Source organism: Myodes glareolus, chromosome X (genome assembly GCF_982192425.1).
Source record: "Myodes glareolus chromosome X, mMyoGla1.1, whole genome shotgun sequence".
NCBI classification, from domain to species: Eukaryota; Metazoa; Chordata; class Mammalia; order Rodentia; family Cricetidae; genus Myodes; species Myodes glareolus.
Genome location: NC_142053.1, coordinates 122,107,534 through 122,123,148, shown reverse-complemented (window position 1 = coordinate 122,123,148; position 15,615 = coordinate 122,107,534). Strand labels below are relative to the sequence as shown.

Genomic DNA, 15,615 nt, shown 5'->3' with positions numbered 1-15,615 from the left:
ATTTGCCCATCCAGTCAGCATTTCTGCTACACTGGGGAGACAGCCGTGGATGTAGCAAGTAAGATGTACCTATCAGTTGATTTGATAGAGCATCCTTGGTTGGTGAATCTTGGCATTATGACACCGCTACTGCCACACTGTTTTTGGCTACACTCCACCTACAACTTCTGCTGCTTCTACTCAGAATCACCCAAAGGGAAGACAGCGTCTTCTACTGTTTGCTGCTGTCCATCCACAAGCTACACATTTTCAGGATGTCCTAGGTGCATGTCATCCTTTCAGTGTTTCTCATCATCTTTGCATATTGCTAGCAATTGGGTTGCCTTGCAGAACCCTAGTCTGACAGTAAGGGGTTTCCTGAACTTCACCTGTAGATCTACCAAAAGAGAAGAAAGTGAAAAAAGAAGAAAGGAGTGGTAGGAAGAAGAAACAGAAAGAAGGAGAATGGAAGAATAGATAAAGGCCAATGGAGAGCCGTGCAGGGTGAGAAGTAGGGAGAAAGCAAAGAAGACAGAAAGGAAGGAAAGGATAAAAAATAAGAAGAAAGAGAAGATAAAAAACTCTGAGTAAAAGATTTTGTGTATGTGTGTGTGTGTGTGTGTGTGCATGCGTGTGTGATTGTGTGTGTCTGTTTTCAACACCATACCAGGAATCCTAATATCCAGGACAGGCTGTGGCTTCAGAAATGAATTGTGGGTTGGATGGTAACCTCATAATGCTCCCAGGGATTCTGTCAGTGACATGTATACTGGGACACTCTACTTTCTGTTAGGAGAGGAAGAAATCACAACAAACTTCCCTACCTCCCTCAGCCCCAGTTGCAAACTCCTAGGCAGTAAAAACCTTGCTTCCTGGGCTGACATGGTAGGTATATGACCTGGGAATGTATGCTTCCTCTTCTTCACAAGCTAGGAGCTTGTTAGCCCTATCTGAGTCCGGAGCTTGCACTGGCCTAGGTTGCCATGAAAATCCTAGGACACAGCTTCCCAAACTTACAGGAACCTCTCTGACCTGGCCTTTAGGGAAGAAGGTCCACATTTATAAATATTGCCAATACAAAAACTAGAGGGCCAAAGCAATCCTGAACAAAAGGGAGGGATTTCTAGTCCAGATTTAAAGATTTATTACAGGGCTATAGTAATAAAATCATTATGCTTCTTGCATATAAAGCACACATATAGATTGATAGAAGAAAACAAAGAATCCATTAAGGAGTGCATGAACTATGGATCTCTGATATTTAAAAAAATAGCAAAAATAGCTGCTGAAACAAATACAGAAACTTCAGCAAACAGTGCCGAAATCCTGGATGTCTACAAACTGGAGAATGAATTTGGACAGCTTCTTAAGGCAAAGTAGAGAATAAATTCAAGTGAAGAGGAAGTCCACAGATTTGGAAAGGATCTTTTCCAGCTATATATTTGATAAGGATAAGTATTCAACTATTCAGAGAGAACAAAAACAAAGAATCCAGAAAACAAAACCTCAATATAAAAAGGCTATGGATCCAAACAAAGTTCTTTTTTTATTGCTTTATAAATAATACCATTCAAAATTTCCACTTCTTCCCTTCCCCCCATTTCCCTCCCACTCACCCACTCCCCCCTTCAGTCCTAAGAGAGGGCAGGGTACCCTGCCCTGTGGGTGAAAACAAAGTTCTTAAAAGAAGATACTACAATAGCTATGAAACATCATATTTTTCAGCATCCTTAGCAAATAGAAAAACACATACTAGTCTAAGGCCATACCACCCTGAATGTGCTCAATCTCATCTGATCTCGGAAGCTAAGCAGGGTTCGGCCTGGTTAGTACTTGGGTGGGAGAAAAATGCATACTAAAACAATTATGTTATCATCTTACCCAGCCAGAACGGCTAAGATCAGGGAAACAACTGGCAAATAGTGGTGAAAATGTGAGAAAAGAGAAACCCTTATTCGCTGTTGGTGTTATTGCAAACTGGGTCAGTACTATTGAAGTCATTGTGAAAAATTCTCAGAAAGCTAAAATTAGATCTACCACATGACCCTACTCTGCCACTCCTTCTTATATGCTGCAAGGACTTGTCCTCTTATTTCACTGACACTTGCCCAACCATATTCATCACTACTCCGTTCAAATAATTAGAAAATCTACATGCCCACCAATTTATGAAAGCATAGTGAATCTCTTCATATTTCTGATGAATGAACTGACACTAATCTGCGAGTAATTATACCATCTCCGCTAATGCCACAATCTACATAGGAAAATGACTTTTCTAAAATGTAACCAACTAAAGTGACAGAGTTAGAAATCTTGCCTCAAAAACCGTTGAGGTACTCTCTCTGGAATAAGTACTCTGTTATCAGTGAGAGAGAAAGAGAGATGTTACCGATGGACAGAAGCCAGGATATGTCTTAAAGGCACTGGCTGGTCACAAACTGGGTCCAGTTTGCATTCTCACTTTATACTCTAAAACCACAAGGTGGTGTGAGCAACCAAGCGGGATTTTATTCAATCGTATGTGCCAGTCAGCCTTTTGTTTTTAAAAGAGCATATGTTATAATTGATGGGTGTGAGGCTTTGTGGTCCAGTTGATAAGGGCAATGAACCATTGTTTCTGTGATGTCTCTAGGTAATTTTGTGATGTCATGCTTTGCAATAATCAGTACAAGTAATGATTTAAGTGAATCACTAAATAAATCAATAAGCCAGTATCTAATAATTGCTTTTTCTACCTTATTCTACTTCAAAAGGAGAAACACAAAGATAGAAGACAGGTCTGAACAAGTTTAGGAGGGTCTTCACCAAGAGCAGAGAGGATCACTACTGAACACACCCCACCCCACAAATGCTGCACGAGAAAGGCCATACATAACTAAAGAAGGCAGAGAGCCTGACTGCATGGTTACCTCCCTCAACTGTCACTGAACCCACACAGTATGGTTGAGAATGTGAAAGATGAGGTCACTGAGGGCTGATATTTGATGTCACAATAGAATTCTCAGAAATCTATAGCCAGCCAATAGAGATGCTAAGAACTCAAGGGTGGCCACAAAGCCAGTCACAAGTCTGGAAGAGCCAGCTGTGCTGGTCCAGATAACTACACATTCTTCCACATTATTGGTCAACAGTTCATTTGAAGGCAGAATCACTGGTTAGTAGAGGGTTTGTCTGTCTTTATTGTATACTCTGATTAATATGATTAATATGTATCAGGATTTCTCACTGACCTTTCTAGGTGTATGATCCCACGGCTATAAGTATATTCACAGGGATGTAGTGATTTCACCACTGTTAACCTCTCTCAGTTGAATTGTTGTACTTATTGAATGCCATCTCCTCTTTCTCCCAGCCTTTGCTCCTATCAATAACCATTTTGCTATTTTGCTTTCTGTCTCAGTGGAGTTTACTTGGTCAGGGACCTCCTTAGTGGAATAACATTGTATTTAATTATTTGTGACAGGTATATTTCACTTAGTGTAAAGTCCTCAAACATCTTCCCATGTGCCATTCATGTGAAATTTTTTTATTCTTCCCAAGTCTATAAGTAGGAATATCCTATCACTTGAACAACTGTCTCCTAATTTACCTTTGAGTTATAAATTGTATCTGTCTTGTTCCCATAGAAGGCTCCTGTGTTAATTCATCGATTCACAGCTGATAGGTGGTGCTATCTTGAGTTGATCTGGACACTTAAGAAGGTGGGTGACTGGAGGAGAAAGTAGATTCCAGGGCTTATGTCTTTGAAGATGATACTTTGTCCCTGTTACCTTCTCTGCCTCTGATTTCTGACCACTCAGAGGTGGCTATCTTGAGTCACCTACTCCCATCACAGTGTCTCCATACACACAGAATCAACAGAAACAAGGGCTCTGGACTAACATATTTGTCACCAAACTAGTAATTACTCCGTCCTCTTTTTAAGTTGTTCTATTAGACCTTTGTCCACAGTTATGGAAACTAAGCAACAGCGATGTAAGGGTCTAATGTCATTCGACTTCATTTTGGTGTTAAAAAAACAAAACAGACAAATGAATTAATGTGCTCAGTAAAAATTATACTTGAATTTTCAATTTAGAACTTTACGTATTCCATTGTTGTCCCTAAAGATGATACTCTGTTCTGTAGCTCAGCTACCCATCAAGCCATGCTTGGAGATCCCCAAGTCTCGTATCAGTGACCTTTCCTCAGAAAGAATACAATTTTCTGCATAAATAACACCCAGAATTACTCTGATTTTTGTATGTGATGTGATCTTTATGATAGCATATTCTAAGCAGCCTTATTGGTATAGTTTTAGTCTTTCTCACATCTAGGTGATGCCACTTCTGTGCTACTTTGTGATATGCACCTTGACTCTTCTTTCAGAACATCAGTAGGCATTTAACTCATGAAACATGTTATTCCTTTAGTGTTTTTGGCAGGGGAACTGAACCTAGAACACAAAGTTTATTGAATTTGCTGATGTCAGTAGGGCATGAATTGATTTCTCTAAGGAAATTTTTCACTCTAGGGAAAGAATCTGCTCTCTCTCCCATCTTACTTGACTCTGCACAGAGACAGCCAATGAATTTAATTCAAGCATTTGTATTTGTTCCCTTATAAATGAGATGGGAGGGTGAGATCACATAGTAGAAGTAGCAGTATACGGAGGGATACCTTTCACCAAAGACTTTGTAAAAGGTCATATGGAAAGCTACTACTCTAGAAGCATTCTAAAAAAGATATACTCATATACATATATCAAGAAAGTTTAAATGGAATTACTCTATAATAAGCTGTTTAAATAGGCATCACTCTATAATGCCTCCCCCAGATACTGTAGGTAATCAAATAAAAATCTCAGCTCCTGGAATAGGTTTCCTCATTTCAAGTTTTTGATTGGTGGAGTCCTCCCAGGCATTGCAGACACTTTCCATTACTTTTGAGTATGTTCCAGCACTTGAAAGTAAGACTTTATTGCTAAAATACCACAAACTTGCTCATAGGACTTGGGAAAATCAAGCTAATACTGGCCTAGAAACTTTACTCGTATTAGCTAGCTTTCCTCGTGCTGGGAGGTTCATACTTCTGGTACAAAAAAGTAATCAACAGTTTTACTCATCTGTCAACTATGTAAACCACAGTCACTGGTTTGGCAGGATAGGTCCAGTGGTGCAAAAGTGGCACTAATGTTATAGGAGTAAACAATCGTTTTATAATCGAATCTAAAGTCTAACCCAAAAGATAGAACCCATGCATGGCACTGTTAACTGAACCAGAAACTTGTGTCTGGCTAAGTCATAGGCTCTAGGAGAGAACACAATACTACTATTTTACTAGGTGGATGCAGTAATAAACTGCTCCCTAATTTTATATCTTTGTTATTTATTCATATATTTATTCATAGATTAGTGCATCCCCTAACCTTCATCAGAGGAACTCCTGTATAAAGTAATGACTAATAGAGACCCATAACTAATCAACATACAGTGAATTAGTCTATGAGTGCTGCACTTTAGATGTGAGATCTATATCACGTCTCTTACTTGCAAGATTCGGGAATCATCATGGATGAGCATGGATTAGAAATGGGGGAGACTGTAAGAGCCAGAGATACTAAATGTCTGCAGCAAAACAGTGTTTTATGGACATGACAGGGCTGGTGCCTGCATGAACTCTAGGCAACTGTGTCTACACGCACAAGACCAACATGAAATGGAGCAAGACAAAATAACAGCATGGATGAGGGAGGAGCTTCCGAAGTCCCACCTACTCTTTGCTAAGAAGCTATTGATACTTGAAAAGTGCTGGGGGAAGGAGAGTCAGGTTTCTTCTTCCTTTTCTTTTGTTTTCTGGGGTATTATGCTCACAGAGAAGAAAACTGACAGAAATGCTTTGAGTCATACTGGTTCTGCTTCATCACAGGCTTAAAAATCATTATGTGAAAGAGTTAATATTCAAATAGGAACCATAATGTAATTTGTCATTAGAATCTTTATCTGTCACAAATCTACCCTAACCCTACATTTGTTTCTATTCTTTGCACGTTGTTTCCATGTTCAAGTCATGCTTTGGGGATGCAAATCTCTTGGCATAGACCACTTACTAAAGGATTAATGTAAATGCATTCAAATCATCCAGGTTACTCTAAATTTTTGTAATCTAACCTTTTATGAGACCATATTCTGAAGGGACTGAGATTCTTCTGGTCCCCCTGTCACACAGGAGGTGTCCTTTCTTCTCCTTTGAAATGGGCCTTAACTCTCTGCTACTCTTTTTTACTTGAACAGACATCTGAATTTGGCTGGAGATCTTAGTCTAGAACATGAAGTTTGGTGAATTTTCTGATGCTAAGTGAGACCCCAAACCCTTCTCTGACAGGAAATTGTGCACTAATGGCAGGGTCTACACTCCCTTATCTCACACATACCTGGATGACAAAGGCAGCCTATGGACTTTAAATTCAAGCATCATTATTCATTTTTTCAAAATGCTATTCTCATCAAAGCATCAGATCAGCCTGGTGCAAGATATAGGAACACCACTTCAAGCGCTTTCTATCTCCATACCAAGTAAGAGGCCCTGTATCAGATAAAGTAACTTAAGAGAAAAAGGGAAAAAATAACTTGTCATAGAAGCTGCAGTCTGACACAGTGAGTCACACAGCAAACCCTTTTGTCCATATGTCTTTACTTGCAAGTGTTCATTGCAAAGAGTCATTGGTCTGGTTTAAGGCACCTGGTTTACTACTACACTATTGATATACACTCTTAGATATTCTGTTGTTGCTCTGAGTTGTGGAGATCCTGAAGCTTTGGGTCTGTGGATCAGGCCCCATCACATGATCCAGCAGATCATAGATTGGGTGGATGTTGGGGTGGGCCAAGTCAGAAGCCTAATTCTGCACCTGGGAAGCTGCAGGGTTGGAATGCTCACGAGTTCAGTTCTTCCCTGTCCTCACCACCAGAGTGAACTCTCCAGCATTGCCTTGGCTAAATCACCTGTTGCAGCAATGAGCAAGCGGTGGGGCCAATTCTGCTGCTTTTCATGCTCTTAGGATTGGCTACACCACACCTACACCCTCACGACCATCTGTTGTGTTACAGCAGATGACAACTCTCTCCTGCCCATCAATGCCTGAGGCAGGTGGGAGAGCTGGCCCTGCACCTCTCCTGGAAAATGCAAAAGAGCCAACCCTGTTGGTGAAGGTGAAGGTGAGCCAGCCCTGAAGTAGTGAGCAAGGGAGAGCTGTCTCCATTTCCCATCTGTCTTGTAGTGGCATGGGCAGGGGAGAGTTGCCCTCCTCCACCCTCCTGCACATCAACACCTGAGTCAGGAGGAAGAACTGTCTCTGAGTCACAAGAGCAGAAGAGCTGTCCCTGCCCCCTACACTACTCATCTGTCATGAGGTGGTGTGGGTGGGGAAGAGATGCTCTCCTTATCCTTTGCCCCTTATCACCTACAATAGACTAGAGAGCTGACCCTCCCCTTTACTAGCTGCAACACTCAGGAAAGTTGGCCATGTTACTCAACTAGGCAGCACAACAGAACTGGCCTTGTGGTCAGAGGTATGGGTGACCCTGCCTCAATGTTAAGAGCAAGGGAGAGCTGTCCTCATTTCTCATCTGACATGTGGTGGCGTGGTTGGAGGAGAAATCCCCCCAATCAATACCTCAGAAAGATGGAGAAGCTGACCCTGGGGTCATAACAGCAGAAGGGCTATCCCTGCTCCCCACCAGCTGCAACATTCTGGAGAGTGGCCCCTACATGGTACTTATACTAAAAGCGAGAGAACTCTACATGGTCTTCACAGACTGAATTGGATATTTCCTCCCCATTTTTCACCCGAACTCCCACCTTGTACTCATTAGGCCCCAAGGTTAGACTATGTATTTTGGATTTGCCATTCAAGACACATCTCAGGTACGTGATGACATCATCTCTCCTCATTTATAACAGATTTCTCCTTTTGGTTGAATTAGGAGAAATATTCCTAAAGAATTTCTGTCCCCATATGACTTCATCTCTCCATATTATGCTTACTTCTAGAATGTTTTGATACAACATCCCGCATTGACTCCTGTGAGATAATAATTAGTAGCTGGCAGATAGGAGTCACATAGCAAAGACAATGTATGTAATAAACACAAGTTAATTATTTTAATGTCTTTTATTTTTTAAAATTAAGGTACAAAAACATCATTTCCTCCTTCTCTCTCTTCCCTCCAACCCATACTGGGTAACTGTCTTGTTCTCTATCACATTCATGGTCTCTCAAATTTGTAAATTACAGCTACCTTATGATTTCAGGACTGACCACTTAGTATTGGATAAATAATTGGGAAACTCTTCCCTAGGAAAGAATATTTCACTCAGTTTTAGTATTCCTTAGGTGCTCATAGTTGCTTGTCTAGGGTTGAGGCCCCATGGGATTTCCTTCATGTTAGCATATTGATTGGTGCCATCCTTGATCAGGTATCGTTTAGGCAGTCATCTTGATGAACCTTCATGAGTATAGGTTCTCTAACATTTCTGTGAGATATAATTTCACAGAAAACTTCCTGTTTCTCTGGCTCTAGCAATATCTTTGCCCCCTCTTTCATAATGCTCCCTGAGCCTTAGGTATAGCAGTTGTGTTGCAGATGTATCACTGGGAACTTGGTACCACATGACCTGCTGTCCTCTGCATTTTAATAGGTTACGTCTTTCTGTAATGGTCTCCATCTGTTACATAAAGAAGTTTCTTTGATGAGGAGTGTGAACTATGGCTCATAAGAACTGTGGCTATAAGAACAGATATTAGAATTTAGTTAGGAATTATGCTGGAGTTAATTTATCCTCTAAAATCCACACACTATTAACTCTTATTAGTTGGCTTGGTTTCCAATACCAGGCCTGATTTCCCTCTTGTGGAGTGGTCCTTAAATCCAGTTACAGAGCTGTGAACTTTTGCCAAAGTATAAATGTTACTATAGTTCTGTCAGGGTTCTCATGCTATGCTGGTCATGATAGTTCAAAGGCATCATATCTGGGTAAGACAATGGTTGCTTCCCTCTCTTGGGAGATGGTATGGTATCTTCTTCTACCTGAAAGCTAGTGTTTATGGAGGAGATTTTCATGTTAGATCCAACTCAAGTCCACTGGATATTGTGTCTGTAGTACATGGTGTCTTTAGCAACAGGGACCCATCGCCAACCTCCAAGGGGTAACCAAGGAAATTAGCAATAGCAATAACATACAGTATTTTAGGAGTCTTTTGGACAACTCTGACTAGCAACTCAAAAGGGGGTTTCTCATGCCTGGTGTTAGGGTTTTAGTTAGTCTATGGCTGTTGGGGAAAGCACTGTCAAATTTCAGTGGATAAATTTCAATTAAACTGTAAATGTTCGTGTATACACATACTTATATGTATTATATGTAATTTTAGGCAAGTAGATAATAATATGATTCCTTATGTCTTTCTCATGCAATCTTTCTTTTTTTTAACCTTCCTTGCTGTCCTTCACTATTGAACTCCCTCCCTAATTAAAGCTCCTTCTTCAACTCTCTTCTACCTTGCTATTCCCTCTCTATTGTTCTTTCTCTCCATCGTTCCCTTTTCCTTTCCTGCCTTCACCAGTCGTACAGACCAAGCCTTGGTAACACACACCTTTAATCCCAGTAGCCACACTAGTTGCCACAGAATTTAGGCAGTGCATGCCTTTAAATCCAGTGCTGCATGCCTTTAATCCCAGAACTAGAGAGTATTATAAAATGGGAGGAGACAACTTTCAGTCTCAGTCCCATCTGAGATTCCTAGATTCAGGTTTGTTATTTCAGACTGAGGTAGAGGTAAGAGCCAGTGACTACTGCTTTGCTTTTCTGACCTTCAAGTTGAGTCCCAGTATCTCTCTGTGAGTTTTTATCAATCGTGCTTCATCAAGTAAAATATTTTTTTAATTATATGGTACGTTTATTTTTAGCTTAAACAAAGGAATATTAAATGGTATAATTGTGCCGCCACTTAAGTGCTGCTTCTTGGCCAATGACAATGGAGATGCCTGCAGGCCTCTGTTTCCAGGGATTATAATCTTGTGGGTAGTTCACCAGGGACTAAATTCCTTTGGGTCTTACCTTAAAGTCTATCCCTCAGATTTTCTTCCTGGAGCACAGGAAAGCACATCTTTTTAAAAATGTTTGTTGAATTTATTTTGATACTTTGAGAATTGTCACATCATGAATCCCGATCCTGTTTCTCTTCCTGTCCCCTCACATCTACCCTCTGCCCATGCAAGTCCCCCGAAAATAACACAAAATTTAAAAGAAAAAATGAAAAACCAAATAAGCCAAACAAAACAAAAGGAGAAGAATCTCACCATGCACTGCAGGGCCACTGGCAATGGCACCAGGATTTTTCCCTACTGCATGAACTGGATTACTGGGAAGCCATTGCCTTTGGAAGAATACCTTGCTCAGCCTAGATATAGTAGGGAGCGCCTTGAACCTTCCTCAAAGCAATGTGCCTTACCCTCTCTGAGGAGTGGATGGGGGTGGGGTGGGGGAAAAGTGGAGGGGATTGGAGGAGGGGAGGGATGGGAACTAGGATTGATATGTAAAATGGAAAAGATAGTTTGTTTTCTTTTTTAAAAAAATAGATTAAAAAAAAGAATCTTACCATGGAAGCTGCAATATGGTTCTGTGAATCATGTGATTCACCCTTTAGTCCTTTCATCTTCACTTGCAAGTGTTCATTCTCATGAGTCACTGGTCTGGTTCGAGGTTTGCTTCTGCTACACCATTCATAATGGACTCTCACTGGAGCTCTTGGCTATCCTCTTATGATTCTGTGTCATGTACAGGACAGTTTTGCATCTGTAGGTGTGTCCCATTCTCATTCTCCAACAGTTCATAGACGAGGTGGATGTTGGGGTGGGACAACTCATCCCTGGGTGAGTCCTGGTTCTGGGCCTAGGTGATAGCTGCGTTTTTCAGCCCATCAGCTCTCCCTCATCATCACTGCCTGGGCAAGCTCCCTAGCACTGCCTTGGCTAGCTCACCAGCCTTCAGCAAGGAGCAGGGCCAGTTCTCCTGCTTTCATGTTCTCAAGTTTGGCTCACCCATGCTCATACCGCCAGGGCTGGCTCTACTGTTTTGTCCAGCTGAGGTACAGGTCCCTCCCTCCCTATTGCTGTAGGGAGATGGGGAGGGCAGCTCTCCCACTCTCATACCCACAGAGCTGGCTCACTTGTGCCCCCAACAACAGGGTTTGTTAGCTCTACTGTGCTACCCGGGCTGAGGGTAGGGCCCATTATCCAGTGCACTACAACTGGCAAGGGTAAGGACTAGCTCTACCATTCTCATGACCTGGAGGCTGTTGACAGCAGCTTTCTGTCCTGCCTGATTTCAGCAGGAGGCCAGTTCTTTTGCCTGCTGCAGGTAGCAAGGTGGGGGTAGGCATCTTTTCCTCACCCCTGTCACCACATGGCAGATAAGGGGGGTGGACAGGATAAGCTCTGGTGCTCTCATGCTCTCAGGGATGATTCACCTGTACTCCAAGGGGATCTTCTCTAGTGTATTGCCCAGGTGATGTGTGTGTCCATTGGTAAGGTGTGGGGCCAACTTTCACAAGTGTGGGGCAGCTATTCCCTGAGGGGCTGGATGAAATCTCCTCCTGAAGAATCCACAAGGTGCAGGGTCAGCTATGCCAGGGCCAGTGAAAGGTGAGGTCAGATTATCAGACCCTTAGACTCCAACATGCATATTTCATGATCGGCTAAATATAAATAAATAAATACTATGTGACTCAGTTTCTTTTTCTCTTGATATGACAAAATACTCTGAGAAAAGCAATGTAAAGGAAATAGTGATTATTGGGTTAATAATTCTGTCATTGTGAGGAAAGCAAGAAGGTAAGAATATAAAGCAGCTAGTTACATTATAACCGCAATCAAGAAATGAATCAATACATTAATGCTAGCACGCAAATTGCTTTCTCTACTCATAGTGCAGTGTTCTTCCAAGAGAATGGTGTACCAACACCCACACACCCCCAACCAGGGTAAATTTTCTTACCTCCCTTAACATCCCTCACAGATATGCCACAGAAAATCTAATCTAGACAAGTTGTTATGGAGACTCCTGTCCTAGATTATTTTATAAGAGGTCAAGTGAACAATAAAATCACCACACTAAGTGTATATTTATAATTTTCTCTGTGTTTTACATAATGCCTGAAAGTGTAAATTATCCCTAGTAGTTAAATAGTGTTAATTCTGAACGTGTCAAACAGACCAGGGAATGGTTTGCATCAAGGTAATATGCATTATAAGAACTTGTTGTATGCACTGCCCAGAATAAGTTAATTCTCTATTGATTTAGAACTTTTCACTCATTCGTAATTTATTGGCATTGGTATATTAGATTTTTGAGATAATCAATGTGCTGTGGGATAATGCTCTTGTACCCTGTAAAAATTTATCACTTATATTGGTTTAATAAAATGCTGATTTACCTGCAGCCAGGCAGGAAGTATAGTCAGGGTGACCAGACTAGGAGAATTCTGGAAGGAAGAAAGGTTCAGTATGCAGTCGCCAACCAGATGCAGAGAAAGCAAGATGAGAATATGTACCTGAGTTAGGCACCAAGCCACATGACTAAACATAGATAAGACTTACAGGTTAATTTAAGTCACAAGATCTAGTTAATAAATAAGTCTGAGAAAATAGATCAACCAGTTTATAATTAATATAAGCCTCTGTGTATTTCTTTGGGACTGAACAGCTGTGGGTCCGGGTAGGACAGAAACTTCTGTCTGCACCAATGTGAAAAAAGTTTTGTAGAATCTGGCTCCTCCATATCTACTACCCTGGGAGTATAACATGGGGCAACCAGTAAGTAAAATAGTGTATTGAATTTTAAAGTATGAATATCACCCCCAAATTCTGCTCCTTAGTGTCTGCCTAAGAGAAAGAAGATTGCATATCAAGCCAAAGATGTATATATGCCTGATCATGCATATATAGTTCCTTATGGATTTGACTCAATGATAGCTAAAGCTCAGTATTAATCCAGATGTCAAAACTCAATGCTGGAGCAGAGAAACACAGGTCATTCATATCTTGAGGACAAACTGCTCACCCTGGCTATCCCATTGATGAAGTTTGATAACCCGACATTAGTTACCTGATGTGGTAGCTGCTGCCGCTAATACCAGCAGTTGAAAAGGAGAGGCAGCACTGGAAACATAGTTCTAGGCCAGCTTGGGATATAGAGCCATACAATGATGCAAAAACAAATGTCCCCAAATACCAAAAAAGCAAAATAACAAACCACAAATATGTATACTAAGCCACAGATACCTATTCTAAATGTATGATTCCACTTTTATATTTAAGATTGGCATATAACACCGTGGTGTGGATACTGCGTAAATTATTCAACTGTCAGACTTGAAGTGGCTTTCTATTTTCAGTATGAAATTTCATGCTATGATGACAATCTGGATGGCTAAATATTTGGAGCCATCTAAATATTTCACTGTGAGTCTGTAAGGGGTGTAAAAAGGAAATCTTAGATTGTGTGTGGACTATCAACCTGCTAGTAAATGTTGCTGCAGAGCAAGCCCTTCTCAGTTTGATCAGAACACACTCCCTTCAGGAGATTGCCTGGTCAAAAGTCCATCTGCTCAACATAACCTTTCTCCCCTGGCACTGACCCCACAGGGAATAATCTCCCAGTCCTGAAGAATCCATCCTCATGATGTCCTGTGTTTCTTTGCAGTTGCCAGGTGTTCAGTGTCACCTTTGTGATGGCCAGGAGGTGTGCCCGCCGGCAGCTAGGAGGCTTTGCTCTGGGCACACCAGCATGGATCCTGTGTATCATCTCCATTGGCCTCCCTCAGTGGCAAGTGTGGTGTTTTCAGGAGCCCATGGATTCCAAGCCTAGAATGACTTTAGTGGGGATGTGGAAAGCCTGTGTTTACCACCAGGAAGACAGTTCCAACACTTCCAAAGTGTGTTACAAATATACCTACCAGGACACCTTCATCCCTTTGGATATTCGAATTGCTCAACACCTACTACTGATCTGCATCTTTCTTGGCCTGGTTGCAACAGTCTCCCTCATTGTTGTTCTTTGGAAATTGTACTCAGGGAGAATTTGGAAGAAAACTACCTACAATCCATTCATCCTTGCTGGGATTCTCAATGTCATTGCTAGCAGTTTTGTCTTCCTCTCCATCTTGTACAACTATCTATCCATCATTCGCAAGGATGGGATTGCCCTCCCCCCATCTTTCCGCACACCGCCCATCCCAGATACCCAGAAAGTTGGCACTGCGCTGGCAATGGCAACCCTCTCTTCCTTTATGTTTCTAGTGGGAGGTGGCATAATTTCTCTTTCTTTGACTCTTCCCCGGCATTACCAAATATATTCTATCATTTAAATGTAAATTTTCAACTTACATACACTTGAAAATCCAAAATTACAAGGAACAATCACAACTATTCTTCAAATACCCCCTCCCTAATTTCCCAGTTTCAGAACCTTTCTCAAGAAGGACAGGTGGGCCTCCAGTTACATATCCTGTCTTGGCTGCTGAAGTTGACTTCATTGAGTGACTTATGGATTTTCATTAAATAAATTCTCGCACACTTCGTCTTATGAGTTCTGGATTTTAATTATTATTGCTAAAAGTAAATAATTTAGGAACATAGTATGTATGGAAATGAATGCTAGAACTTGTTAATTTCTCACATAAACTTCTAGTCCATAAAAAACAACCAAACAAAAACAAAATTAAAAAACTCATGATAGTGAGCCTGTTTCTCAAGTCATGATAATAACAATTCCCCTTTTTATGAAATTTCCCCAAATTGTTGATGCTGAGAGACTTCCATAAGAAATCTCCCCATCCAGGATGAGAATTATTACTTTTGATGACTTTGCCATGTTTTCACGCTCTCTCATTCAGTCCTTTAAGTCCGGTTGTCTTTTCTCTAAGTCTTTTAAACTCGTCCTATCCTTCCATGCCCATATTCTCCCATACTATCTTGTAAAAAATGGGTATTTTCTTACATCTTCTAAGCATAATAAGTATCCCCTCTTAGTGCAGCTCAGGATTTTTCATGCCACTCCCTGTTGTATGACAGACACTTCTTGGGGATATGTGAGCAAAATTTACTTCAGAGAGGGTGTTTACAGCAACAAAGCTATTCTACTTAGATACAAGTTGGTGAACCAGTGAGATGACCTGTAGTGAAAGACTACTTTTAGGAGCAGGAACAACTCAAAGACAGCTCCATCACCGAAAAACCCACTCCAGTACTGTCCTCTGTTCATGAAAGTGACTCAACAGGTTTGGCAGTTTCCTTCCTTTCCCTGTCTGTCCTTACTGTATATGTAATTTTGGGGAATGAAGGCTCTGAAAATGATAAACTTCAGGGCCTCGTAAGACTTTTGAGTAAATTAAGTTTTGGGTCTCAAGAGTCTCCCTTCAAGTGGAACTATTCAACTCAGATTAATTTGTTCCACTGCATTCTCCCCACACATTTTCCTGCAATTTATTTGTTATATACAATATACTCATACTGCCTTTTGGGTCATAATTGTCAGTACATTTGCATCTAAGGATGCTTTTGTGCCATCCTTTCTGCTTCTTGTCCATGAAATTCT

The 15,615-nt window shown here is 41.1% G+C and overlaps 1 pseudogene; it reads left to right on the top strand.

Annotated features, from left to right (window-relative positions):
* Positions 1–3,020: 3,020 nt before the first annotated feature.
* Positions 3,021–14,605, top strand: LOC148117458 (claudin-34 pseudogene; annotated as a pseudogene).
* The last annotated feature ends 1,010 nt before the right edge of the window (positions 14,606–15,615 follow it).